The sequence below is a fragment of the Myotis daubentonii genome, chromosome 5, assembly GCF_963259705.1.
Source record: "Myotis daubentonii chromosome 5, mMyoDau2.1, whole genome shotgun sequence".
Lineage (NCBI taxonomy): Eukaryota > Metazoa > Chordata > Mammalia > Chiroptera > Vespertilionidae > Myotis > Myotis daubentonii.
In genome coordinates this window covers 64,793,719-64,820,071 of record NC_081844.1, presented here as the reverse complement: position 1 = coordinate 64,820,071, position 26,353 = coordinate 64,793,719, and positions in this window count along the sequence as shown.

Here is a 26,353-nt window from a genome sequence, read left to right as displayed (position 1 = left end):
ATTTCAAATCCAGCTCTGTGTTGATGCATTACGTAACTTGAAAACTGCATATCCAAAATGGAGCTGGGTTATTTATAAAATACTAGAGGCCTCATGCGTGAAATTCATGCAAGAGTAGGCCTTCGCAGCCCAGGCGGTCTTAGCCAGCCCTTGCAGCCCCAGCTTCGTCTGGAAGGTCGTCCATAAGATCATCCAGACGGTCATTCCACTGTTTGGCCTTTCGGTCGATTTGCATATTACACTTTTATTATTATAGATGTACATAACCTTCTGTGGTATAGATAAAAATTAATCCATGAAGTATTGTTTGATTATTTTCATTATTTGAGTCCTCATGGAAAAGGAAGAAGTCCTCCTAGGCAAACAACTATACTCAAAAAAGCTTTAACAAGACTCTGGATCTTTCTTAATGGTCTAAGGAGTTCTGCATATAAACAAGAAGCCTCTGCAGTCACCTTGGCTAACCTTTCTGGGATGGTGAAAATAATGATGCAATTCTGGTTCCCCTATTACTATAAAGATTAAATTTGTGATTGCCTCACTCCCCCATTCATATTTTGTCTCTATGCTAGCCAAGAATTGGAAGTAGCTCCTGCCTTCCCCCCTATATTCAAAAGTAAATTTCTTTTGAGATAGAAATTTATAGTTAGTAAATTACTTCTCCCCAAATACCAAATATGTTGTGTTTTCTGTTCTTAAAGATATGAAAAATTAACTCCTTTCTACTAGCTTACCAATAGTTTTAAATGATACTATTTATGATTTCTGATTTATTATTTTAATCTTCTGTTAAAATACTCATGAAAATCCAAAATAATTAAAAGAGGTAAAATTTCAAGAGTTCTGTTAACAAAATTTACTGGGAACTCATCTCTCAGATGCAAAAGGACAGTCAAATCATATCTAAATCTTACAGGTAGCCCTAGCTGATTTGGCTCAGTGGATAGAGCATCGACCTGCAGACTGAAGGGTACCAGGTTCGATTCTAGTCAAGGGCACATGCCCAAGTTGCAGGCTCGATCCCCAGCAGGGGGCTGTGCAGGAGGCAGCTGATCAATGATTCTTATCATTGATGTTTCTATCTCTCTCTCCCTCTCCCTCTCCCTTCCTCTCTGAAGTAAAAAATATTTTTAATCTCTCAGGTAAAACTGAAAAAATTATTTGCCCTACTTGGTTTGGCTCAGTGGATACAGCGTAGGCCTGTGGACTGAAGGGTCCCAAGTTTGGTTCCAGTCAAGGGCACATGCCCAGGTTATGTGCTCGATCCCAAGTGTAGGGTGTGCAGGAAGCAGCCAATCAATGACTCTCTCTTATCATTGACTAGAGGCCTGGTGCACAAAATTTGTGCACTCGGTGGGGGGTGGGTATCCCTCAGCCTGGCCTGTGCCCTCTCGCAGTCCAGGAGCCCTCAGGGGATGTCTGACTGATGGCTCCCTCAGGGAGTGGGCCTAAGCCATCAGTCAGACATCCTTAGTGCTATCATGGAAGCAGGAGAGGCCTCTGCTACCACCGCTGCACTCACCAGCTGTGAGCCAGGCTTCTGGCTGAGTGGCACTCCTCCTGTGGGAGCACACTGACCACCAGGGGGCAGCTCCTGCATTGAGTGTCTGCCCCCTGGTGGTCAGTGCATGTCCTAGTGAGCAGTTGAGCGGCTTTAGCATATCATTAGCATATTACGCTTTGATTGACTGAACAGCCAACTGGATGACTGAGCATATTAGGCTTTTATTATATAGGATGTTTATCTCTCTCCCTCTCCCTTCTTCTCTGAAATCAATAAAAATATATTTTAAAAAAACTGGAAAATTATGTAGAAAGCAAACTAAAGTACTTCCATTTTATCCACCAATCCAATTTCTAGATGTACTAGTAAATACCAAAAAGTATGTGGGGTTTTTTGTTTGTTTTGTTTTGTTTTTTGGTAAGCCAAAGGTAGGGAAGGCAATCTGGCATATGCTCTTTATAAGGGAGAGAGTGAGGGTAAAATGACAAAGTTTGAACACATATAGATCAGTTAAAAGCAATTGGAAAAATACTAGACATTGTGATATAAATTCTTGCCATGTTGTGAAATGCTTAAATGGAGCAAAGACAATTATATTATTTCAATTAAGGACACACTTAACAATGAAGATTTTGTAGTCAGGAGTCTCTATCAGTTTTAAAATCAGGAATACCTGACAGAGTAATAGTGCACCATGGGGTTTTAGGGCTGTATTCAGGGCTCTAATGGGAGCCATGTATATGGTGGTTAAAATCAAGGCCACTGGAGCCCGATGTCCTAAGACTGAATTGAACCTTCAATTTACTGCAAATATGACCATGGATAAATTGCTTAAACACTCTAATTCTTAATAACAATATCACCAATAAAATTGTTGTAGATATTAAAATATAGCTAATATGCCTATTTACTGCTGCCTTGTTTAAGCATTAGAGTTAAAATTTACAGGTTGATTGTCAAAGAAAAGGGATATAGAGACCTACAAATTCTCAAACTCCAGTTTTTATGAGAATTACTTAGGAATGTAGATAATGATGCTGACTTATGATACTCACACCTATGGATTTCGATTCAGTAGGAATACAAGAGGTACCAGTCATGTCCATTTCTAACAACCACCTTAGATCTATGAACCACACTTTTAGAAAAGTCCACAATATCACTAGATTGGTTTTATTAATATATATTAAAAATTGAACATCACAGAGATAATAGATCTCATTATTTGACGAGTTCATGGAACACTTCAAAAACTGACTTTAAAAAAAGATGGCGCATAGACACAAAACACAATTATGACTCCAGGTGAAGTTGTAAAAAAATCATGTTTCCCCGATTAAAATGCCAAACTTTATAATATAGCAGAATTGTATTCAGTAGTTTTATGTGCTTATATTTTTAAAGGAACAGATGACATAAGATTTAATCTCAGTGAGATAGAAAATCAAATTTAAAAAACCCTTTAAATTGAATAAAGTGGGTCAAAATAGTTATATAGGTATGCATGCATATGACACTGCCTGGTTGGGGGGGGGGGGGCGCAGAGAGGGTAAGGGGAGGAGGAATGGAAGAAATCCTCGTATTTATAGAATCCTCATCTTAGGAACTTATAAAGATTATAAAAACTTATTTTAATGACAGATAAAACAAGAAAATAAATAGTCCGAAACATTCCAAATTTTGGACATACCTAATTTAATCATCTTGGTAATTATTTGTAACAAGGGTTCTCATTATTTAAATTTTCAGAAGAAACTGGTGCATTTCAAGCACACTCTTAAGTATGAACACCATGATTAAAACATCAGCAAAATTACTTGTACTCTTAATATTTTTAAAACTCTTACTTGCTTTCTTGCCTCCTCATGCAGAGATAGTTGCGTTAAAGTACCAGAATGCTTCCTGTTTATTATATATACTAGGGGCCCAGCACACACATTTGTGTACCTTGCAAGGAACTGTGAGCCGTGAGGCTGCGGTAGGCACAGAGGCGGGTCTTGGCCCATCCTCTGCACCCCTGCCCAGCCCCTCCCACTGTGGCCCTGGTCCTCTGTCTGCTGGCAGTCCCGCTCTTGCTGCCACCGCTCGCTGGCACACATTGATGGAGCGGAGTGATTGGGGCCAGCGCCAGCAGCAGGTGCGAGCGGGGCTGGCACTGTCAGTGAGTGCGAGCGAAGGCTGCTGCCCTGATCACCCTTCAGAAGCAGGGGGAGGTGGAAAAGCCCTAAGGGGCAATCAGGGCTGGCAGCCGCAGCTCACACCCGCTGATGGTGGCAAGCGATTGGGACTGGTGTTGGGCACTGGCGGTGGGTGCGAGCAGTGGCTCCAGTGACAGGTGCGGGTGTGAGTGGGGCCGCTGCTGGCAGTGGGTGCGAGTGCTGTGCAGGAGCACAGCACGCGAGAGCAAAGAATTTTCAATAACCCCCAGAGGCTTGCCCCGATGACAGTGAGGGATGCCTGCTTTGGTCTGAGCCCCTGATCACCTGCTCCACCATCCCGCTGCGGCCTACGCCTGCCATGTTCCACGCACGCCTCCTGGTGGCCAGTGCACATCATAACGACCAGTTGTTTGGTTGTTCGGTTGTTTTGCCATTCAGTCTATTTGCCTATTAACCTTTTATTATATAGGATATGTTCTAAAATAATTATAAGGTGATACGATGGTTTCTAAAACAATCCTCATACCTTTTATTATTACATTATTTCTATTTCATAGAAGAGAAAATGATTTCACTCATATATGGAATATAAAATTAAAACCAACAAATAAATAAACAAGAAAAACAAACAAAAACTCACAGATACAGATGAGGGTATGGTGGCTACCAGAAGTGGGGTGGGACATAGTAAAGATAAAGGTAGTAAAATATATAGTGACGGAAAATTATTTGACTTTAGTGGTGGGCATAAAATGCAATAAACCTACAGATCATGTATCATAGAAATGTACACTAGAAACCTATATAATCTCATTAACCTATGTCACCCCAATTAATTTAATGAAATATAATTTTAAAAGAATAATGTTTGGAAGCATGTCTTGAATTTTGGTAGAAACATACCCTCAAGTATCCGGTTGGTCATTTACCTATTCTCCTTAAACATTTCAATACATACTTATGGCTGCTATGGTGAAATTGTCAGGCAAAATTGGGATAGATTTGATATTTCCTGTGCATCTACACCTTGAGTCTTTGATTCCAAACCGGCACATTATTCCTTAAGACAGTATGAATATGAACTGCTCTAAAGCAACAGAAGCACATGGACCAGCTAAAGAGTGGTTAGGAGTGAATGGGCGGCTCCAGCTTTTCCATGGATCTAAGGCCAGAGACGGAAGCAATAACAGAAGGTAGAGCTGCTGCTCTCTTTTTGTGATTTCACGGCACATGCATATTCATTTCTAACCAGCACCCCTCCATCTGTGTTCTCCTGTTCCATACATGTTTCCCTCATTAGCACACTTGTCTTTGAGGTGTTTGATTGAGGAGATTTGCTCTTTTTTCAGCACACATATACAATGCCTTAACCAAAGAAAAACTGTGTATACTAAGTGTTTATAACAGTGTTATAATTAATAAATGCACTGAAGGGTAAAAATAAAGGGCATTAATCATATGTGCACACTCTATGAATTATTGCATTTTTTCAGACACATACCAACCGTAAGTCTTATTAATAGCACACTATTAGAAAACAGACACTTTGAAACAAATGAATGTTATCTCAGGCATGGTGCTCTTTCATGCAACAACTGTTAAAAAACAAAGGTTTGTCATATTTACATATATTGTTTTCATATAAATGTATAAATATATATAAATATAATACTTAATGTATTATATTTATACATATTTATTATTTTAAAAGGAAATAAAATGTGCACATATTTTATAGCTTCACTAATAAACTAATTCCCAAACAGACCTTTATGTTACTTGGAATTGTGTTTTCAATTTTATGTATGATTTTTTCCAATAACTACTAAGTTCAGTTCAATATACATATTTCGTGCAGGATAGCTATGGCTCACTCAAGTGGGATAATTTGGAAGAGTTTAATGAAGGGAAGTTTGGAAAAGGCTAAGGGAAAACAATAAAGAAAGGGACATGTCTCTGGTGACCATGGGTGGATGGATGGATGGGTGGTGTCTGCTGGGCCTGCAGAGGTTGCAGGTACCTGGACTGCAGCAAAGGGTAACTGGAGAATAAGGATTCACTCTGACTTCATTCTCCTCTGCCTCCTGGGAAAAGATCCCCTGCTGGAGCTCTAAATTTTCCAAGTAAAGATAGGACTTCATAATGATGTCTGCTGCTGGAAAGGGAAGGTAAAATTTCAAGTATCAGTTTCCATAGCCCCCAAAAAAGAAAAATTGAGGTTATATACAAAGATATAAGAAATAACTGTATCCATGGAATAACTTTGTTTTCTTCTTATATATCTCTTTGGCTGGGATCAGCTCAGATGATGCAGCCCATTGAAGATCAGCATTCCAGAGCATAGCAGGGTGAAAGAGAATGGAGAAAGAATCTGGAGGGACAAATGGAATATACCCAGAACAGTCCATGTCTGTGACATTATCATTACTCTAGAGGCCTGATGCACAAAATTCATGCAAGAGTAGGCCTTCCTTTCCCTGGCTGCCAGCACCAGCTTCCCTCTGGCTCCCTGGATCTAGGCTTGCTTCCCTTCAACTGCTGGCGGGCACCTGGGACCCGGGCTTGTGTCCCTCTGGCCTCCTGCTGGCACCTGGGACCCAGGCTGGCATCCCTCCAGCCCGGCTTCATCCAGAAGGATGTCAGGTCTAATTAGCATATTACCCTTTTATTATTATAGATAATAGCAATAAAGAAAATTATTGCTCTGCTTTTATTCTGTTGCATGACTAAAAACAGATAAAATTTTATAGATTTCCATTAGACTATGAAACATAAGCAATCACTAAAATATACACTGAGTGGCCAGAGTATTATGACCACCTGACGTTTGTAGGCAAATTAGCCATACACTGCATTGTATGAGATATGGAAGCCGAAGGCTTATTTGAACACCTTTGCTGTCTGCAGTTACCAAGATAAAACGTCTCCAATTCGCACAGGAACACAAGGATTGGACAGTCGAGCATTGGAAAAAAGTCATGTGGTCCGATGAATCACGTTTCCAGTTGCATCATGCAGATGGCAGAGTGAGAATTGGGCGGAAACAGCATGAAAGCATGTACCCCACATGCATGAGTACAACTCTTCAAGCTGGTGGGGGCAGTGTTATGGTTTGGGGCATGTTTTCCTGGCATGATTTGGGCCCTTTAATTCGTGTGGAACAACATCTCAATAGCACAATATACCTACATATCATTGCTGATCAAGTTCATCCTATCATGGTGATGGCATATCCCAGTGGAGATGGTTTCTTCCAACAAGACAATGTGCCATGCCACAGTGCTCGTATTGTGCAGGAGTGGTTTCAAGAACATGAGGGAGACTTTACCTTGCTTAGGTGGCCCCCACAGTCACCAGATCTCAATTCAATTGAGCACTTGTGGAGCGAAGTTAAAAGAGCCATCAGGCAGCTGGTTCCACAACCATCAAGTCTCACAGAACTGGACAGTGCTATTCATCAGGCATGGTGTCAGATTCCTCGCATCACCTTTCAACATCTTGTGGAGTCAATGCCAAGAAGAATCACCACAGTATTGAAGGCAAAAGGTGACCCAATGAAGTACTGATGGGGTGGTCATAATAATCTGGCCACTCAGTAAATATATATATATTCCACATTCAAAGGCTGTTAAATCGCGTTATTTACCCATATCTTCTGAAAAAAGTCACTTCTGCTGTCGTGGTAAACAACCTACTTCCCTATTTATAATGGTCTGGCCCTCTAGCAACTTCAGCGCAAAATTATAGCTAATTTGCCTACAAACGTCAGGTGGTCATAATAATCTGGCCACTCAGTGTATATAAAAAATAAATGTCTCATCCTTCTCAAAGTTGTGTGTGTGTGTGTGTGTGTGTGTGTGTGTGTGTGTGTGTTTAGTACAAATTCTAATCTTTATAGCAGTGGCTATTTCACAGAACATAAGCCAGAATAATTCCCTGAGATGAATATCTGATTAAATTTGTCAACCAAAAAGATGGTATTAGATTAAACCACAATCACAATTACATTTTCATACATTTTCTTCACAGCTACTCAAATATTGAAACCTTCACATATCAACTTCCCAGAATGTCTCTGTACACTGAATTTATACACTGGAAAACATCAATGCTTTCCTATATATTTGTAATATAACCTTAATTATTTTGGGAGAGCCTATGACAACTTCTACTTAAATTTAATCTTACTTTCCTGGCAGCAGACATCATTGTCAAGTACTATCTTTTTTAAAAAAATATTTTTATTTATTTCACAGAGGAAGGGAGAGGGAAGAGAGAAAGAAACATCAACGATGAGAGAGAGTCATTGATTGGCTGCCTTTTGCATGCCCCCTACTGGGGATCGAGCCCACAGACTGGAATCAAACCTGAGATCCTTCAGTGCACAGGCTGTCACTCTATCCACTGAGCCAAGACAGCTAGGGCTGTTAAGTACTATCTTTATTCAGAAAATTTAAATGTGTTTTCAATATATTGATTCAGTATCACATTATGTTTTAAACCCATTAATAGCATATCTATACACAATTTAACTTTACTTAACAGAGAAAATGTGTCCATAACAATTTGAACAATTTGAATCTGTTTGAACAATTATTTGTTCAAAACTTGTTTGGAAGCTGGTCAGATTATGGTGCTAATGTACCACCAACAACCCTGAATCACATAGAAAAATGGAATCAACATTTTGCTTCCAGAGCAGTTTTCTTACAAGCACTCTGAAACAGTAAATTTAGGAGAACTAATGAGGTATTAGTGCAGGAACAATGACTGTGTAGCTTAACCAAGCCAGGTCATCTAAGTAGAACTCAAGCAAGGAGTGGAGGGTTTCATAGGTCACACTGGGCAATTTTTCCAACACTGCCCTAGGGCTGAAAAGCTCCAAGTTGGGAAACAGGAAAGAAAAAGCAGGATGAATACAACTGGGCATCAATCAAGGAAAAGCCAGAATAACTCTTTTGAGAGTGACTTCTGGAGCTAACCATGAACTGAGGGGCATACTATCAGGGACATGCTCCACAATGTCCAACAATTAAAGCATTATTTACACCTGTGCTCATGGTGGGAAGGACTGTTATTCATACATAGATAATTTGAGACACACATGTCACACAAAATTTCAGTGAATTATATAATTTCTTTATACCAAAAATGTAACATCATCTTCCCTTATATAGTGAGCAACAGCATAGAAAACAGATTGTAGAGCCTTAAAAAAATATTTATAAATAACCACCTATATATATATAAAAGCCTAAGCAACCATTATGACTGGACGACCAGACAACTGGCTGGTAGCTATGACGACACTAGCCACCAGGGGGCAGACTCTCAACACAGGAGCTGCCCCCTGGTGGTCAGTGCACTCCCACAGCCAACCTCCTGTGGCTGGCCAACCTCCTGCAGTCCTTCCCCCAGCTGACCAGCCCCGGCTGGCCACCTCGATAGCTGGCCAGGCTGAGGGACCCCACCTGTGCACTAATTCGTGCACCGGGCCTCTAGTTTCTTAATAATAGTTATGATCAGTAAATTGAGGTCAGTACCCAGCTTCTTTTTAGCAGTGAACTGATATCTTAAAACAAAGAAAACGCCTACCTACCACTGTATTTAATATCTATTTTTCAGAACAGGCTTATTATAATGGTTATGGTGCTATAATCCTTAAATTCATGTTCATTTATACTGGAATTCCACTACACAGAATACTACCAAAGCCTATTATACCCATAAAGTGGGCTTTCCCTGTTCTTGTTTGGTGATCACATTTTGCCTTGACAAATAGCAGCTATTACAATAACAGGATATCATGAGTTTTATATCCATGTTGAAGCTATAGCTAATTTTAATACTTTTGTTTTAACTTTATTTTTTTAATCCTCATCAGAGGATGTTTAGAGAGAGGAAGGGAGAGAGAGAAACATCAATGTGAGAAACAGCTATCTATTGCCTCCCCTACATGCCCTGACCAGGGATCAAAACCATAACCTTTTGGTGTATGGGGCAATGCTGCAACCAAATGAGCCACCCAGCCAGGGTTCTTATCCTTTCTTTATACTAGAGTTGATTGGTTAACCCACCTGCATATTGCAGTACTATAGTATTCTGGGAAAAGACATATTGAGCCTAATGTTGTCTTATAGTTCTGTTTAATTATACAGAATTTTGCTAATGATTACTTCTTCTCGCTTAAAGTTTAGCATAAACTGCATGTTAAGACAGGAAAAAAAAGTAAGAAAGTGATGCTCTTATCTGTAATAATAGAAATTTAGTAAATATGGTCTAAAATGGAAAAATAAAGCATGACTGTGATTAACATGATAACCATGTAATTTTTGCAAATATGTAATATATATATATATATATATATATATATATATATATATATATATATATATATATGAAGCCTGCACAAGCGTTATGACTGGATGACTGGCCAGTAGCTATGACGTGCACTGACCACCAGGGGGGCAGATGCTCAATGCAGGAGCTGGCCCCTGGTGGTCAGCGTGTTCCCACAGCCAATCTCCCAAGGTCCCTCCTCCCAGTCAGCTGGCCCTGATTGGCTGGGTAGAGAGACCCCACCTGTGCACAAATTCATGCATTGGGCCTCTATATGAAATAAATTCCAAAAGAAACAATGTAAAGAGCTGAAAGAGGACTTCAGGAAAGGGAGAGGAATATGAGATGAAAAGCTCCTGTTATTTGTTATAAACTTACAGTACTCTTTGGCTTTTCAAACCACATATTTGCACTATTTTAATACAAAAAATATTAAGTTAAAACAAAATATATCTTAAGTCAGGTATTTGATAGCGATATAAGAATTTATTATAGTCTTATATGGGTTAACAAGTCCCACCCCCCCAAATGTGCCTCCATCCACATATACAATATAATATGCACTCTATTTCATTTGGGCTGACACAAATAAAGAGAAAGGATGGTAACAATTGTGAGACACTAAGACCATAAAAACAGAAATGCTTTCATTTCATAGAATGGTTATAACATATAATATTAGTTCCTGAAAAGACCTTCAAGATCATTTAGTCAACTAACTGCTCACAGAGAATTCATCAGTGCATCATTGAAAACTTTTCCTTATATGTATTAATTCATAAAGTTCAGTATTATTTATTAACATAATTGGAAGTCAAACTGATAAAAATTAAGAGTTATATTTAAAAATTTCTTTAACATTATTGGAATTTAAAATCTTACAAATTTACCAAAAATAATGTAGTCAAATTAATTAAGTTAGTTAATATACGTAATTTATTTAAAGGTTAAACTAATTTAAGCCCTGGCTGGGTAGCTTTCAGTTGGTTATAGCATCATCCAGATATGCCAAGTTGTGGGTTTGATCCCTGGTCAGAGCACATACAAGAATCAACCAATGAATGAATAAATAAGTGGAATAACAAATCAATGTGTCTCTCCTTCCCTCCCTCCTTTCCTCTCTCTCTAAAATCAATATTTTTTTTAAAGTTAAAATAATCTAGAAATCAGTAAAATTACATTATTTCTCCTTGATTACTTAAGTCTTATAAAAATGGTGCTTTCTTTTGTGTTCCCAGCCAGTTCAGTTTGCTCCTCACTGCTAGAACATCTACCTACTGCTTTGAAAATGTATGTAAACATTTAATGGAAAGCTAAATGATACTAGCTTATAAATCTTGTCCCAGTGACATTTTAAATACAGATGTTATTTTTGAATTGAAAGTAGTACTAATGAGACCTGAAAAATGTGATTTTAACGCCATTCAAGTCTGTTTACAGAAAAAATGGCCTGTTGCAGCAATGTTTTTTGTTTTTTTGTTTTTTATGATTCAGATACAGTTCTCTGAAATAGAAATATTTCATTAGAACACATATTTAATGTTTAAAATTTTCACATTTTTTAAAATTTTCTTTAAAATTCTAAGTATCAAATTTAGTCTAAAATTAGAAGCCAGGCTACTTCCCCATTTACAAGATGTGAGTAATTTAGTCATTTAATGTACATATCTTGTTTACTACATGGTATGACAAAATGTGATTTATTACTTAGAAGCCATTATTAATTAACATGAAGCTTACAGAGAAATTACCTAATGACCTCTCCAAGAATACAGTTAGTTTCACACCTTCTCTAAACACAAGAATGCCTTTTCTTAATGAAAAAACAAAACAAACAAAAAACCAAAAACCTTTAAGCTGTTAACATTCGAAGTATATTTAAACATTAAAAACATCATTTAACAATTTTTCTATCTATTGATTTTCAACAATTCCAATATCTCATGATAAAGCTACTTTTTAATCTTAATAACTGTCAGGAAGCTAAATAAGAAAAAAAACACAAACAAAAAAAAACAGACCTGACCGGTTTGGCTCAGTGAATAGAGCATTGGCCTGCAGACTGAAAGGTCCCAGGTTTGATTCCGGTCAAGGGCATGTACCTTGGTTGTGGGCACATCCCCAGTGGGAGGTGTGCAGGAGGCAGCTGATCCATGTTTCTCTCTCATCGATGTTTCTGATTCTCTATCCCTCTCCCCTCCTCTCTGTAAAAAAATTAATAAAATATATTTTAAAAAAGGAAAAAACAACAACATACATTCCCATTTTAAATTAAGGTAACCTCCCAATTTCACTATACTGATGTTATTCTACCCTATATATTTCTTTAAATATGTAATATGAATGGTCTATGCTCTAGGTCACGTTTAGGGACATGTCAGCAAACCTAATGGATTATATTTTATTATAACTTGGTCCCCATTGGAAATAAGAATAAAGCAAATGATAAATAGGCATTATAGAAGAAAAAAAGGGACATATGTAATATTTTCAACAATAAAAATTTAGTTACAATAGTGTTATTCATTATAAAAAATGTAATAGCAGTTGGAAGACTTGTAAAAGAAGAAATTGAAAAAATTGTACCAAGTCCTCAATTTAGTATAAAGATGTTACTCAAAACCATTGCAAACTAAACACAGAATAAAATCCCAATGTGTGCTATATGAAGATAACTTTTCAGTTGGTTCTGTTTTCCTTCCATTTAACTGTGTTATTTCCTCTATTATTTCCCTGCCTTGTTTGCTGCTACCCAGTTTAGAAACACCTACTCAAAAGTAACACTTTAATCATGTCGATTACTTTCACTTTAAATGTGTAGCTTAAAAAATATCTGTCATTTATTCCTTGTTCATGTAGCAGGAAAAAAAAAGTGATGACTATATATTTGTCCCCTTCTAGAGATGGGAAATTAAATTCCCTTTTCCTACAGAGTGACATAAATCTTATTTTGAATCATAGCACACCTGTTCTTTATTGCTTATCATGCTAGATAAATAATTAATCTCTCATTTTTCAAAATGCTAAGATCCATTTACTATGCATTTTTAACTAAAAGTATTTTCTAGGCTTTAAATATCTAAAAAATTATCCAATCATTCTAAAGCAGAAATGTATCATATCTCTTTAATTGATATTATTATTATTGAGCCATACATAATACTACCGAAAGTGTATAACTTCTAACCAAACCATCAATATTCATTTAGTTTCTTATAGCCAAGAAATCCTTGTTCCTTTTACACATGTTAAAAGCAACAAGGATACTTTATACTCTTTAAAGGTTCATTCTGATCTCTTTGCAGTTAGCTTATGTTCTGACCTTCAGAATATTCTTCGTGGATTCTGGGTACTGCCCCATGCTTGGCCTGGCTTGACAGATATCGGGCAAGTTGTTCTCACTGGCACTCTGCCCCATGTCTTTAAGACCCGGCAGTGACATCTTTCAGCTTAGAAAACCCAGCATGAACAACTGTGCTCAAAATTCTACACAGTGACATTCAAGAAAAGTTTACTTTTGGGGAAAATAACCATTTATCCCAGCCAAATCAATGATGCTAGTTACAGACCACATATATTTCTAAAACAGAGAAACCTATTTATTTAGAGTTTTCAGGCAAAAATAATATTCAAGATGAAAATTGTTGAGGTCTGTAAACATTCATGACTTAATTTACTTAAAGGCAAATTTCAAGCACTCAAATAAATTTCAGCTCTGCATTCCTTTGTCATTTTTATTCAGTAACTCTAATTTAAGAAAGCACTTTATGTTGAACGGTTTATGCATCTGTGTTTTTAAAAAGTTTAAAACAGAAATAAAATCTTTATAAATCTATGGTTTAAATATTTAAAAATTATGATTATATGTCCAACTAGATGCCTAATATGCAAGTTATCCCCATGGGAGTTCGACCGGGAGACCAATTGCTCACTATGATGTGTGCTGACCACCAGCGGGTGGCACAGAATGAATAAAGGCCCCAGCCAGCAGCCAGCAGCCAGGGAAGGGAGGCCCCGGACAGCAGCCGGAAGGCCCTGATTGCCTCACTGATGGTCAGGCCTAGGGACCCTATCCACGCACAAAATTTTGTGCACCAGGCCTGTAATACCTACATAAGATGTTACTTAAAATTAGTTTTCTTACATTAAGTATTAAAAAGATAACTGAATATGTTTAAAACTAATCAGATGTATTACCTGTTAATGCTGAAAATGTTAAAAAGTGAAAATGAGATTCACTAAAATACTGAGAGTTTTTTCTTTATTTGATGTGAGAGAAGACAGTTCTTGCAATAATTCATTCCAGACTTAATTATACAGTCTATTCAAAAGTTGAAATACATCTGGTTTCATTGTAGCCTGATTGCATGATGCTACCCTCTGAGGCCACAGGCTGTGATGTGTTTTAAAATGCTTGAATCAGTGTTGGATATGCAAGAGGTAACAAGCATCTGTTATTGTCTAGAGAGACTATGCTATTTTGCTGGCTCCAACAATCTGCAATTAAGAATACTAGATTCCATGTAACTATATCTTTTACTATTAAGTCTAGAATCTTCCTTCTAGGTCTGAGCAAAGGAGAGCACATGTGGAAATGATAACTTAGTTATGTATCAATTCACAGAGGTTATGTTTAACTCTGCTAAAACTATTTTCATATGACAATTGTATTAATAGGGTATAGTATAATGATAGGGAAAAAAAATCAAACAAACTAGCAGCTTAATCCAAACCATGTACTTAAGATAAAACTTCACTGTTATTCTGCAATAAAAAAGAATGAAATCCTGCCATTTGCGATAACATGGGTGAATCTATATGGTATTATGCTAAGTGAAACAAATCAGACTAAGGCAAATACCACATGATTTCCCTTATATGTGGAATATAAAGTAAAGTAAAATAAATTAAAATAAAATAAATAAAATAAAATAAAATAAAAACAAAGATGAGCCCATCTGATGTGGTTCAATGGTTGAGCTTAGATCTATGAATCAGATCACAGTTTGATTTCTGGTCAGGGCACATGCCCAGGTTTGGGGCTCAATCCCCAATGGAGGCATGTAGGAGGCAGTCGATAGATGAGCCTCTCTCATCATTGGTGTTTCTATTTCTCTCTCCCTCTCCCTTCCTTTCTCTGAAATCAATAAAAATATATTTTAAAAAATCAAAGAAGAAATGAATAAACAAAACAAAAAAGAAACAGATCCATAGATAAGAGAATAAGATGATAGTTGCCATACTTGAGGTGGGTGGGTGAGGTGTAAAAAAATTTTATTCTGCTAAAATTTAACATATTTTGAAGCCATCTTTAAGGTATTGACATCCTATCCTGTGTTTACCATCTTTTGAAACATTCTTCATTGATCACATATCACTGATATTTATTCTTTCATATTTTTCTACATTTTCATATTCAATAGAAGATGCATATCTGTCATAAGTATTTCACATCTGTCCTGCCATGCGATTGCACCTTCATTGCATTTGAAGTTGAATGTGTCCGTATGACTTATCTTGGGCAATGAAACACGAGCTAGAGAGGCCGGTGTCACTTCTAGATTGACATTTTTAAAAAAATCATGTGCACTTCATCACACTATTCCCCAGACTGAGGATAGAGTGGAACAGCACCTCCTGCTGGCTTTCAATGGATAGGTGGCAGACTAGAAAAATAGCCTTCATTCTTTCATTACCACATAAACTAAAGAATCCTAACTGATGAATTTGAACAGAAAAAAAAAACCTGCAAATAACGTGAATATATCAGACACAATCTCACTTTTGATTTTAACCTCTCCCTCTCATTCACAACATAAAATTCTTATTTTCAGAAAGCTTTAGGACTTTCAACATAAAAAGACATTTTATTAATTTTAATTATAACCTTTTTTTTTTAAAAAAAAAGAATATGATTTGCTTATGTAAATTATTTGTGTAAAAGAGGTATGTAAAATCCCTGGACCTTTTATTTCTATTTTTGAATACCTTACTTAACATGAAATGTTGGGAATAACACAGCATATCAATCTTAAAGGATGTTCAGAATCACGATTCTGGTAAGAACAAGATCTGAAGCAATTTTCGAACTCTTTCTTCCTAAAATTAAATTAACCTGATTCACCTACTGAGTATAATAAAAATACTAAAAGAATACAAATAAATGAATCATAAGGCCTTTGTACTTTTATAGCACTTTATGTATTTAGTTTAATAGCTTACTGCTTTTAAGGATCCCCTCCCCCCCACAACAGGAACACTTAAATCTATATTATTAAAAGAACATATACTGTTTGATAATCTTCAAACTGCTTGACTCTTTTGTAGCTAAATGACTTTATTCCAGGAAAGCAGATAAAATTTAAGTTGACTGGAGTTATAAATATGTCAAGAATCATTCTGAATCCACAATTAAATAAGAAACTACAATTTGAGATGCTCTACAAATATTAACAAAATATCAACTTTGAAGTTTTAAAAATAAAAAATAAGAAATTAGCACTCAAATATACATATAAAGCATGCAATTGCTTTGTATTTGGGATTATATCACAGGAAGCATCAAATTTTCCTTTATAAAAGTTCAATTAAAAGCACTCAAATGCTCTGATTTATTAAAATGAACTATAAATGTAATTATATATGGTAATACCTTTGAGTAAACTGGTATATGTTAAATAATCAAAAAATGTTAAAAATATTCAATTAGATATCCTTTTTAGCTCATAATCTAGTTTGACTTAGTTTAATATTTTATTTTACATTAATAAACTCAGAATCATATTATAAATTTTAAATGACATTAATCACATTAATAGTTAATTCTCAAATTTAAAAAAAAAACACAGGAATATATTTTTAGTGTTTTCTTTTCTATTTTTTCTTTGAAATTCACATTTCAGCATGAAAGGGCAGAATATGCCACTTCAAAATAAGCCACTATGGGAATCTTTTGAGCTGCAGACTACTGAGAAGAAACAGATACAAGACAAGTTCTTGTCTTCCCACCATTTGCCTAAAAGCAGGAAATAAATATACAAAGCTGCCCCTTTTACCCCCCTCCCCTTCATCAGGAAAAACAAAAGTTAATCCCTGGAGACAACTTTAGACTCTATCAGCCTGAAGAGGCACTAGAAGAATCTACATAACAGACCTAACTAGCTTTTTCTACCACTAGTTTCCCCCACATATTTACCTTCCCACAGTTCACCACCCTTGGAGGCCTAAAACTACTTTCCTTTGTCATGTCATTTCTCCACAAATGTACTGTATTTTGTTGAAGATGCTCTATCAACCAGAGGTCTAAGCTGTTGTCTTGAGTCACTCATTTTTCTCTGGGTGCCTCCCATTTATACCTGAGGAATGCATGGCAATCTGTCTTTTGTTATAGGGACCCCAGATAGAACTTTGAAAGATAGAATGAAATTATTTTTTCTTTGCCTAGAAGTATTTAGTAAGAAATATCAAGAATGTGCATTCTAAATAGCAATCCTATCTAATAAAAGAGAAACATGGTAATTAGCACACGGTCGCTACCCTTCCCATTGGCTAATCAGGGCGATATGCAAATTAACTGCCAGCCAAGATGGCAGCCGGCAGCCAGGCAGCTGGAAGCTAACATGAGGCTTGCTTGCTTCAGTGACGGAGGACTCCAACGTTCCCCGCCTGCTGCTGCCGGCCTCTGAGCTGCAACTCTAAGCAACTATGTTACAAATATAGAAGCTAAACAAAACCCCAGAAACCTGCTCTAGTCGCTGGGCTTCAGCCAGCAGGATCGCAACATTGTTTCAAATACAGAAGGTAAACAAAGGCCAGAAACCTACTTTCAGGAGCGGAGGCCTAAGAGCTGGAGCCTCAGAGCTAAAGCTGGCCCAGAATAAAAAAGAAAAAGAAAAAAAGGAGCGGTTGGGAGCTTCAGTCACCCACCAGCCTGAAAACAGCCCTCAGCCCCTCACCCAGACTGGCCAGGCACCCCAGTGGGGACCCCCACCCTGAAGGGCGTGTGACCAGCTGCAAACAGCCATCAGCCCCTCACCCAGGCTGGCCAGGCACCCCAGTGGGGACCCCCACCCTGATCCAGGACACCCTTCAGGGCAAACCAGCTGGCCCCCACCCATGCACCAGGCCTCTATTCTATATAGTAAAAGGGTAGTATGCCTCCCAGCACCGGGATCAGCGTGACAGGGGGCAGCGCCCAAACCCCCTGATCGCCATGCAGCTCTGTGTGTGACAGTGGGTGGGGCCACAACCTCCCTATCCGCCCTGCTCTGTTCGTGACAGGGAGAGGCGCCCCAACCCCCTGATCAGCCCTGCTCTGTGCCTGATAGGGGGGAGCTCCCCAACCCCCTGATCGGCCCTGCTCTGTGTGTGACAGGGTGCGGCACCCCAACTCCCCAATCGGCCCTGCTCTAAGCCCGACCAGGGGCTGCACCTAGGGAGTGGGCCTGCACTCTGCCACCCAGGAGCAGGCCTAAGCCAGCAGGTCGTTATCTCCCAAGGGGTCCCAGACTGGGAGAGGGCACAGGCCGGGCTGAGGGACCCCCCTTTCCCCCCGAGTGCACAAATTTTTGTGCACTGGGCCTCTAGTCTATATATAAAAGCCTAAGCGACAGTTTGACAATTCGACCGGTAGCTATGATGTGCACTGACCACTGGGGAAGACACTCAATGCACAGGTATGGAAACATGGAACAGACTGACGAATCTCACAAGGAAGGGGGAAGGGGAAAGGCTGGGAAGAGATTAACCAAAGATCTTATATGCATACTAGAGGCCTGGTGCACGGATTCATGCACTGGTGGGGTCCTTCTCCCTGGCCTGAGGGGATTGGGCTGAAACCGGCAGTTCAACATCCCCTGAGGGGTCCTGGATTGGGAGAGGGCGCAGGCCAGGCCGAGGGACCCCGCTGGTGCACGAGTCTGTGCACCGGGCCTCTAGTTAAGATATAATTTTCCAAGTTGCATCAGATGGAACCTGTATCTTATAATATTTCAACCAGAAAATGAACAACAAACGAGGTTTTCTTCTCCAGGTCCAATCTCCCTCTTCCGAGACCACGTAGGTGTGTCTATTTCAAACAACCGTCAAACCTATCTTTTAAAATAACTTCAATAAAATTTACCTTTACTGGAATAATTCCCTCAATTTATTTTATTAAGTATTCATGAATTAATTAAGTCATTCATGCATTAATTAAGTCCTTCAATAAACATGTATCAATGCACACTATAGTAAATCCAGGAGCAGGCATAGTGACAGACAATGTATGTTTCTCACTCCAGATGATGTCTCTTAGAATTGTACACTTGAAGCTTATATAATCTTATTTACCAATGTCACTTGTCAGATTTATCATAGATCCTTTTTCATTCACATCCCACACAAATTATGAGATGAAAAGTGATGAAACTAAAATAAATAATGGTTCAAAAGGAAATGAGGATACCATTAAAATTTAGCAACAAAACAGGAGATTGTGTAATCATCTAATTTTGCAAAACAAACTGAAGTTTTATCGAAGTGTTTAAAGCTTTGAAAGAACAACACAAATTGAAAATAAAATGAAAACTAACAGAACTGAAAAACAAACATAAACCATATCTATCAGTGTAAATAACTTGAATTTAATACTGTTAGGATGTGAAAAAAAAAATAGATAAGCTGCATTTCCATGGATAAATGAATTCCATATCCAGGAACTACAAAATGAAAAGGTCAGTAATTATGTCTTGAATTGCAAAATGACTAAACAAATAGCACATGATCAGTAAGTGTGATAGTTGGATTTGAGGAATATACAACTAAAAGCACAGAAAAGGAACTAGAACATTTTGACATTAATGCAAATTAGCCCTGATGAGAATATATTCTAGAATTATCTCCAGTGGCACTAACAGGGTAGAGTGATATTGTCAATCTTGTAGTGATTGGGAACTGAGGGTCGAGAGAGAAGACTCAAGGACAAATTCAAGTTAGAAATTTAGGTACTGGAAGTACAGATGCTGACAGATTCACTGTAGAAAGTAAATAAACTATTTAAATGTGAAATTAAAGAATGCAACATACTAGAAAGTGATGTTGAAATGGAGCTACTCTTGTTTGACAGTTTCAGGTAAACAGCGATTAGGGTAAGTATTAAGCATTATGCCAATGTTGTTTGGTTTGACACCATCAGGTGACACATTTTAAAAGATTAACTTTATTATCAGTATTTTATTATTCTCAGGTAGAAAGACTAATTTTTAAGCAATCATTATCACCACAGATACATTCCCTGGGAAATTTTCTCAACATGTTCATTTCAAATAAAATATCCTTTAGTGTTCACTGTGTAAAATAAATACAGTTTAAATTGTGCAGTAGTGATAGAGGAGGATATCAGGTACAAATGTAAACAAATTCAAACAGTTTTGAATAAAATGAAATTAATAGTCAACTAGAATCCCTTGGCCCAAAATCTACATTACCTACTCAGTGTGCGTTTGCTGCACACCTGGCTTTCTCCTTTCATGATTTCCCAGTACTCAGTGGCTATGCAGTATTGGCTTTAAGGAATCCTTAGGCATTCCTCCAGTCTAGCTGCCTAGAGTTTTCCACCTCTGTTTCCTGTAAAAATTGTTCCAGTTCCTTGGGTGCCTTCACAGAGCTTGGAGAAGGGTACAAGAGACACAGTCTTCTAGATGCCAGGAGGGAAATGTTGCCACTTGAGTGGGCAATGAGCACACTCTACCTAACTTGCTTCTTATTTCCCTCTAGCTGCCAATCAGGTTGCAATCCAGGTTGGTGGGTAAAGGCTTTGAAGACAAAGTCCTCTATTGCTCCCTCTAACAGAAGACTCTAGGTGAAGAAATAAAGCTTACCATTTTGAGGAAAAATGTGAATGGGTTCGACTTTTTCTTTAGCTCAGAAGTTAGACTTCCCTTAATAAAGTTAACCAGAGACAACTACAACATTGCTTTAAAATAGATGTTAAAGTAGCAACTGACCAACAAAACCACATAAAATAAATAAATTTTTGGGCTAATTCTGACTTTCAGAGGTCACTCCTATTTTTACATGATAAGGTAATAGAATTGGCATTATTTACACACTAGAGGCCCGGTGCATGAAAATTCATGCACTGGAGAGGGAGTCCCTCAGCCCGGCCTGCCCCGTCTCACAGTCCAGGAGCCCTCAGGGGCAGGAGGTGACCTGGTGATCAGGGGAAGGCGATGCCCCATCACACCTCTGCTGCTGCCACTGCCAGAAGCGCAAGCCTGGGCCGGCCCTGGTTACCTGAGCCTTGGGCAGCCCTGGGCGGCTGGGGGAGCTGAGGAGACTGTGGGACTCTGGAGGCAGGTAAGCAGCAAAGCCAGGCCCACCTAGGGGCAGGCCCGGCATTGCCACTCACCTGCCACCCCAGCGGGGCTGAGGGACAGGGTGCCGCCATCTTGTGGGTGTGGGTGCCACCATCTTTGAGGGCAGGGCAGTCAATTAGCATATTCCCTCCTTATTGGCTGTGGGTGCTGCCATCTTTGTGACAGCATGAGGGTCAATTAGCACATTCCCTCTTTATTAGATAGGATGGATATATTTTTTAATTTTTAGTTTAAGGAGATGTAAATCCAATGACCCAGATTTACATTTATCTTCAAGTTACATTATTTAAAAATAGATGCTAAACATTTACTGGCATACTCTTGGTTTAATGTTCCTCCAAAATCATCTCCATAATTAAAACTTATTTATTCTGAAGAATGTCAAGGTATATGTCTTGACCAACAGAGCACGTGGGCTCCGTAAAATCAATGTGATGAAATTCGCCAAGAAGGCATGGGGACAGGGAGAAAACAACTAGTAGGGGAAAAGAAAGACCAATAAATATCGCACCTAAAAGTCTATATATTAAAAGCTTTCCAATAACATATCACACAATCTGTGTTTATTTCAGAGGACTCTATAGTAAAGACCCTTTATACATATATACATGGAAGAACAAAAGTAGGTTTATAGTTATGAGTTCATGAAACAGAGTTAATTTTTTATATTATTTATTAATTATTGCATTATTTACTTGTATCTCAACTGTACACCTACTTTTGCCTACCCCTGTATTTAACTGCCAGGAGTAAGTAATCCATATGCTTCTTAAACTAGCCTAAAGCATAAAAGAGAGTTTGTAATCAATTTAAAAAGCTATCACAATGCAAATAAAACAGTGAAATGTCCTAAAATAAAAATACATAAATCAATACAGTATAATAGTACTGAAAATACTTAAATAAAATACTAACAAATTAAAGATTCTTTGGGTTCTTATTTTCATTCTCCACAATTGATACTATTTCAAAAATAGTCATTTTCCCTTTCACGTTCATACACAAACACATATTCCCATAATTAATTGCTGTATTTAGAAGAATAAAAATTGGGGGAATTAAGGAGTCAAAGCAATATTATTATTACCTGCTACCTGTTGAGAAGAATATGGTAGCCTAAAGCTCCTAACAAAATAAAATGTTTTATTTTCTTTCCTTCTATTATTCTCTTTCTTTCTCTCATTCCTTCATTCCCTCCTTTCATTCCTCCTCTCCTTCCTTCTCTTTTTTGCTTTATCAAGAGCTTTAATATTCTATTTAGAATATTTCAGACAGTAAATGCACCTCTTTTCAACTATATCTTCAATCCAGGTTTGTAGTTAGGTGTTAAGTGCATAAGAAAAGCAAATATATCTTACTAATACCCATTTGGTCATCTTTACACAGCTGAAACCTCCTTACAGGAGATTTAATACAGCAAGAAACAGACACCTAATTCTTCACTCAAAGCCTACAGAAACTCAGCTCAGCTTCCTTGGGACTTCCTGTCCCTTGCTTTGATTTTTGAACTCATTGTCTCCCCAACCTTTTAAAAACGATATCCAATTTCTAAGCTTCACCTATGAATTGCATTAGATCTAGTTTGTCTCCACAATGGGTAAGGGTATGGATTGCACCTTTTTCTGCAAATAGCACAGCATGCCTTTCCCCATGCCTAGCCAGTTGCACCTGCCACCCGAGTCTCTCGCTGCTGCAGTTCACACATGTGCAGCTGTGCCCACTAGTCCCCAAATGCCTTCTTCCTCAGTGTGCTGCATCCTACACTGTAAAAAGAAGCTTTCGTCTGATCAATATACCATCGTTATTTCCGAGGGAAATATCTGAGTTTACGAAATAATTTGCTCCTAACCAGAGTGAGAAACTATATTACATGCAGGTAGACATGTTAGTTAAATTAAATCATTTCAGCAGATATACTCTCAATAGTTTGGATATTGACTAGCAAGAATTTCAGAACATAAGTTTCTCATTTTTTTCAATATATTTAAGAATACTAAAAAATTAAAAAATGTATCCCTCAATGAAAAAAAAAAAAGATCTTATTTATACAAGGAAAATATGCTCTTATTCAAAGTGTCAAAATAAAACTGCCTATATAGTGTGGTGTGATCAGAGACACACTTAGAAGCCTATAAATTCCCTGAATATCCACTTTCTTGTACAAAGATGACACTCCCATGACCTTGAAAAAATTATCTCCGTACCTTCTGTTGATTAAATTATGAACTGAGAAGACATTCATACAGCAATAACTGTTTTACTCCCTTTCAGGCTTGGTGCCTTGACCTTCATTATAACCTAAACTCTAGCTCAAGTACATTAGTTGAAAATTTCTGCTTCCCTACCTATCCTATATAATAAAAGCCTAATATGCTAGATGCCCGGTCATCCGTTCAACCAATCAAAGTGTAATATGCTAATGATATGCTAAGGCTGCTCAACTGCTCGATACGATGTGCACTGACCACCAGTGGGCAGATGCTCTGACTGGTTGGTTAGCTTGCTGCTGGGGTCTAGCCGATCGGGACTAAGCCAGACGGACCGGGTACACCCTGGAGCCCTCCCATGGTCCCTCCCCAGCTGGCTAACCTCTCACATCCCTCCCCGGCCCCGAGGATGAGCCCTCTCACAATCCAGGACTCCCCGGGGGATTTTAGAGAGTTGGTTTCGGCCCTATCCTGCAGCAAGAAACCCCACTGATGGACGAATTTGTGCACTGGGCCTCTAGTCCTATATAATAAAAGCCTAATATGCTAAGTGACTGGTCATCTGTTCAACAAATCAAAATGTAATATGCCAATGATATGCTAAGGCCTCTTAACCGCTCGCTATGATGTGTACTGACCACCAGGGGGCAGACGCTCTGACTGGTAGGTTAGCTTGCTGCTGGGGTCTGGCTGATAGGGACTGAGCGAGATGAGCTGGACATGCCCTGGAGCCCTCCTGTGGTCACTCTCCAGCTGGCCAACCTCCTGCATCCCTCCCCGGCCCTGATCATGCACCGGTGGGGTCCCTCGGCCTGGCCTGCACCCTCTCACAATCCAAGACTCCTCATGGGAAGTTGGAGAGCCAGTTTCGGCCCTATCCCGCAAGGCCTCTAGTTTTTACACAAAAACTGACAATTTTTAAAATTGATTTATCCATATCTGATATTTCTTTAGCCACTGTTATATGCAAAACTTTCCATTTGTTTTTGAAAACACAGAGATAAATACGAGACTGTCTGTCCCCATGGAGCTTACCAACAGGTATCTAAGATTCCATTTGTCTCTCAATATTTATTAAAAAATCTCTGGCCATCTTTCACAGTTATCAGTTTTAAGGATTCCAATATATAAATACATGGCATTATAAGGTATAAAACTGCTGGTAGTTTTGACGTGATATGGATCAGATATCACTCCATGCCTTCATTTGCATTTCTAAGGTTCTTTCTCCAGTGATTGAATTTTACCATACCCATTACTGAGATCCTCACCCAAATCCACTTTTCATTTTACTGTACAACTGCTGATATTATTACTATCCTTCTTCCAAGGAAAATGCTGAGCAAACATGAGTTGTATAGAGAGTTCTGAGACGTGGCTTATCTTCTAGAGGAAGGAAATAGGAATGCAGGCAGAATCACCTCACCTATTCCACCTAAAAAGAAAGCACAACTGGCCAGAGATAGGGAGCTGTCCAGATGCAAGGCTCTGAAATCTGAACGTCAGGGAATTAGCACTGCAGGAAAGACCGGAACAGATACAGTGACAGTCCAGCTCTAGAACGTTACGGTCTAGAATAAAAAAGTTGAAAGAAGTGATACGATTGGTGAAAGCTAATAATTTATGTATTTACAAGTATGTTGTTCACTTTGTGTTTTATATGTGTTTCTTCACAGCCCTTTCAGTCTCCACCAATAGCTTCCTGTCTTTCCAACCTTCCCCTAGTGCAGTCCCACAGCCAACAACAAATGCTTTGGGTTCTTACTATGGAAACACACCAGATTCGAGGGTGGGGAAGGAGGCTAATGCTAGGAACTTGAAAATCACATAGGGATGTCTGCATGCCAGGATGGGAGGACTGCTTGGCTAGAACTGTTCAATGAAGTAGTTATGCAACAGTTTGGTAGAAATTGGTTTTCATGGAATGGTAAGACAAGAATTGGAGTTAGCAAACCGACTGTCCTTTCAAAGAGTTATGTTATTCAGATATAGAAATGGAAGGTAGCTAGACAATTCATTGGGGTCAAAAAAAGTGTTTCTTTTGTTTTGCTTTATATTTAATGAAGAAAATTACAGCATATTTGCAAACTCATGGAAACAATATAACAGAGAAGGAAAAATTAATGGTGCAAAAAGAAAAGGGAAAACTGAGTGATATCTTTGTATGAGTATGAGAATATGCCATCCAGTGTACAATTTGATACTTAACCAAAATAAAAAACAGAGACAGTTTTTTTTGTGGTAACAGGAGGAAGAGTGGAGGATGTGGACATAGATGCTATATACATGCTATATTGTGGTTCCGTGAATTTGATTAATTATTTAGTGACTGCTATTGTTTTAACTTCATCACATAAAAACTTCATTTTTTATATGTTTTCTATACTACTTGACTTTCATTAACTATATTTTTATGTAAATAATATAAATCATGTAATTAAATTGAATAAATAAAAAATCAATGTTTAATATCACGAATTAAATACTGTGCCTTTCTTTTTATTCTAGTAATTTTCAGGAAATGTATAAAGTGACTCTCTTGCTATGATTTGTTTTGAATTTTATTGGTAGATGACAATATATGTTTCAAGGACATCATTTCTCCAAACTCATATGAAGAGAAATAATTCACAAGTTGGTGCAGCTTTGCACAGAGTATGGCCCATCATTATTGCTTACCATTGCCATTTCAATCAAGAATGTTCCCTATGGGGCTATAAAGCAAATAATATAGTATCAGGAAATCATCCCAAATATGAAAAACCCTGTTTTGACTGTATATATTTT